The sequence below is a fragment of the Ostrea edulis genome, chromosome 1, assembly GCF_947568905.1.
Source record: "Ostrea edulis chromosome 1, xbOstEdul1.1, whole genome shotgun sequence".
NCBI lineage: Eukaryota > Metazoa > Mollusca > Bivalvia > Ostreida > Ostreidae > Ostrea > Ostrea edulis.
Window position 1 is genome coordinate 38,648,333 of NC_079164.1, and position 4,514 is coordinate 38,652,846.

Consider the following 4,514-nt stretch of genomic DNA (forward strand, 5'->3'; position numbering starts at 1 on the left):
TCTGAAAAACTCTCTTGACATTTGGCTTCGAGAACAAAATATTACAAATATAAGTGTAGAAATTTGTTCCTTAGAAAAACAAACTCTGAGTCAATCAAAAAATAAACTATGGCTCTCAGAAAGATGTAAAAGATTACATTTCTCAAAATTTGGTCGAATTTGCAAATGTACAGATAGGACAGATAAAGATAAATTGGCAAAATCTCTTACAATTGTTCATGATATCAAACCTGCTCCCATAATTCATGGGAACAAGTACGAGTCTGTTGCTCTTCAGAAATATTTTGAGGTAACGGGTGAAGTCACCAGCAGTTGTGGAACTTTTGTTAGCAAAATATGTCCATTTTTAGCAGCCAGTCCAGATACTATAATTGTAGAACAAGATAAACTTGTAGAAGTTAAATGTCCTTTTTCTTCTAGAACTCAACTTGTTACAACACAAACAGTTCCTTTTTTAAAGTTATTAATGGTCAAACTACACTAGACCCAACACGTGATTATTATTATCAAGTTCAGGGGCAATTGTTTTGTTGTGAAAAGAAAAGATGTGATTTTGTTGTTTATGCATGTCAAGATATCAGGATATTTCAAATTGAGAGGGATGAGGTGTTTATAGAACAGATGTTAGAAAAACTTGAACACTTTTTCCAGTCAAATATCAAGAATACTGTTCTAAAGAAGTTTTACTTCAAGCAGTATATCAATTTTACATTTTGATTTGAAAGGATTAGACAAAATAAAAGTTTGTTATTGATTTGTTTATATCAATTTGAAGTATACTTTAATTTCCATTGTGATCTGTTTATTTTACCATGAGTCAATATTGTATACGTTATCAGAATTTTCTTTTTGTATATTTCTTAGCATAGTCTATTGTACGTACTCAAAGCTACTCCTATAGAATTATATATATATATATATATATATATATATATATATATATATATGAATTTGACTCCACTTCTTTGGCACACCTTTCCCCCTATAATAGCTCTAAAATTCCATTGTTATTTCGGATTTCAAACATTTCGGTTGAGCATCACTGAAGAGACATTATTTGTCGAAATGCGCATCTGGTTCATCAAAATTGGTACCGTATAAGGTCTCAAACTACCAGAAAATGGAGGAAAATTCGCCTCCATGAGACCATTTTTTAAATTTCATATTTTGTTACCATGGCAACCAATTTTTTCACATAATGTATATGCATCTTGAAAGTACACATATGAAAGATTTTGAAGGTCCATGATGACACCTGCTGCTAGCCTGGTAATGGGTTGAAATACACTCAAGCACCTGTCATCCTGAGAGTAAAATGTCACCAAAAATGATGAGAATCGACCCATTTTCAAACCCTCGTGATTCCCCTCAAAAAATTTTCACAGTATAATGACAGGTTTCAACTTTTAGCAAAAATCCTAACATTTCCAACAAGGCCAAATTTGCAATAGGGTCCTTGATTCCTTTTCGAGATATTTTGCATCAAAGATGTATCATTACCGTTTAAAGTGAAAGTAGAAGTACCCATCTACAAGTCAAACTCTCCTACATCTCACAGTCACAGTTTCGAATCCCATTAAAAGGCACCAGATCAATGTAGAATGGTCACCTCCCTATATTAATACAGATATCAACTACAATGAAACTATTTAAATTCTATAAAATACTCTTTTAACATATTTACATTTTAACCCTGGTCACTTTAGCTTCGTATTGGCAATTCGCCAGGTATATTGAGACTTTAGTTTTACATTATGACCACTGGGTCGAGGCCTCTGCTGGTGGACTGTTAGTCCCCGAGGGTCTCTACAGCCCAGTAGCTAAGTACTTCGTTACTAGCTTGAAAATACGGATGTATATTTAATTGCTGTTATAAAATTTAGAAATTCTTTTCAAAATTAAGGATTATCTCCATCACGCATAGCTCTTATCCTTAGACGAATTTGACTCCACTTTTTTTGCAGCTGTTTTTGGCTATATTTAGCTCTAAAACTCCATTGTTATTTCGGATTTCAAACATTTTGGTTGAGCATTACTGAAGAGACATTATTTGTCGAAATGCTCATCTGGTGCATCAAAATTGGTACCGTATAAGTATTACACACACACACACCACATATATAATATATATAAAAGCACGAAAACCCAACTATTTTAATCCCGACTCGACCATGGTACAAACTCTCTACACCATCTGACCTCAGTAAGGTGGCAGGGGACAGTTTCTTTGGTTTTGAAACATGTGGATAGGGGGTATACACCAAAGTCAGATTATGACAGACTAATGAAAAATCATGTTTCCCTTTTATGTCAATACTTGAATTTCATATTAGTGTAGTTAATAAATTATGACCCTAAATTACATGTAATCTATAAATACTGGTGCTGGTGCACAAAACATGCTCTGAGCAGGTTCCCCTTTTTTGTTTTGATTTTCCCTCATTTGGGCTACTCCGCACCCACCACACCATCACAGTACCAAACATGGGGATTTAGACACTGTGCACAATCAAGAACCCTATCTACCCTTCTCAAAAATCTACCTCTCATATGGGGCCATCCACCTTCCCTCACAGCTACAGACCTTTTGCTAGACCCTGCATATTTTCACCGGAATTTCTTCAGCAACTGACCACGTGTCTTAGTTTCGTATTTGCACCCATCTATATGCTAGGAATCATGGTGACACCTACATGTTGTATATCAACATTTTTACTAAGCACTCAGCTACATTTGACATGCATCCTAAAATTATTGTATACATTTTTACACATGTAATATCACTTCAAATACGGGGTAATTCCATTTTTTTTAAAAAGTTCACCGGGCCTATAGTGCGAAACTGTCCCCTGCTACCTAAACACGCTTTACAACAAAACCACCATTTTCATCACCCAGTACAACAGTGTATTATTCTTGTTACCAATGTAGTTTATTGATACTTGTCGTTTTTCGTGGTGTGTGTTATTTGTTTATGTAATATATGTCTCTTGATAAAGACACGGGTTGCGTCGAAAACTAGTTTTAAATAACCAACAGTGTCGTGGCCTTTTCAGTGCTTTTATATATATATATAGTTTAAATGGAATCCATATTTTTCTTGTCTCTCATTTTATAACTTCAGAAATCTGAAAGGTTTTTATGTAGACCTGTGGAAAGCCTCCAATAGTGTTATATAAGGAGACTTTTTAAAACAAAGTTTCTGGATGATCTGTTGTGTAAGTCAGTAAAAACTAACAGACAGTAAGTAATAGAATATTTACTAATGGAATGCACTGTGTACAAATTCCATGTACTGGATCAGGTAAATCTACCATTAAAATTGATAGAATTAAAAATATCTGCTTCACTTCGGATTACAACTGTCAAATACTTAGAAAGTATTAATAGAAATATTACATTGGAAGAGGATGCAAAAAATTCGAACTTTTCGTGTACAGTATTCAGAGGGCTGTACAATACTTACTCACAAAATACAAAAGTTCTGTGTTAAAAAATAAACAAACACGTACTTTTTGAAAACAATGACACGTCTCAAAGGTTAGTATTTCCCACATAGGTACACTAGTAGTTAACTGACTGACATACATTGTGGTTACTGTAAAGCGCCGCTTGTTGTAATCTTAGTTGAGATTTGACTCAGCTGATGTATACATGATGCAAAATTTGTTATGAATTTGGCAGTCATTTAAAGCTGTATGGTCCGAATTACAACTTTCCCCCCCCATCTAGTAACAAGAGGCCTAGGGGCCTTATAGGTCACCTGAGTTAGGCTGAGTATCATGTAACAACCTTCCAATGTTTGAATTAGGTTTGTGTTTAAATATAAGAATTTTACTTTTGGATGGAAGAAATATTGAATAGCTATGTGGTCAGCCCCGCCTTTGCACCAGAACCCCTGACCCAGGGGCCATAAATTTGAGTTTTGAAAGAAGCATCCTTGATCATCATTATCATACTATTAGTTTGTCTACTTAATACCCAGCAGCAGAGGAGAAGATTTTCAAAGAAATAAAATGCATTTTCACTATATGATCAATAGGGCCCCACCCTAATACCAGAACCCCTGTCCCAGGGGCCACGAATTTCACAATTTTGAAAGAGGCATCCTTGCTCATTATAACCATGTTATTGGTTTCTTTACTTAATACCCAAGGACAGAGAAGAAGATTTTCAAAGAAATAATGCATTTTCACTATATGACTTATAGAGCCCCACCCTAGCACCAGAACCCCTGATCCAGGGGCCATGAATTTCACAATTTTTAACAAGAGGTACTGTGAGCAATACTCACTAAGAATACCCCCCGCTTACCCCAATCTCCCAAAGGATGTTGGTAATACATGTAGGTATAAACTACCTCTTTTCTGAGTGTTGCTACTTCGATGTCCAGTGCGCATGACCTTTGACCTTTTGACCCTAAAATCGATAGGGAACATCTTCATCCCATGGGTAGTCGATATGTATGATATGGTCACTGTAGGTGGAAAGGATAACGCTTTAGAGCCCGGAAA

General features: G+C 35.4%; 1 long non-coding RNA gene across 1 annotated transcript; it reads right to left on the minus strand.

Moving 5' to 3' along the window:
• Nucleotides 1-1,163: 1,163 nt before the first annotated feature.
• On the minus strand, nt 1,164-1,739 carry LOC130049944 (uncharacterized). Its single transcript, XR_008798289.1, has 2 exons — nt 1,501-1,739; nt 1,164-1,304 (listed from the first exon to the last, which is right to left on the minus strand). It is a non-coding gene; the product is annotated as an uncharacterized LOC130049944 (long non-coding RNA).
• Nucleotides 1,740-4,514: the final 2,775 nt, after the last annotated feature.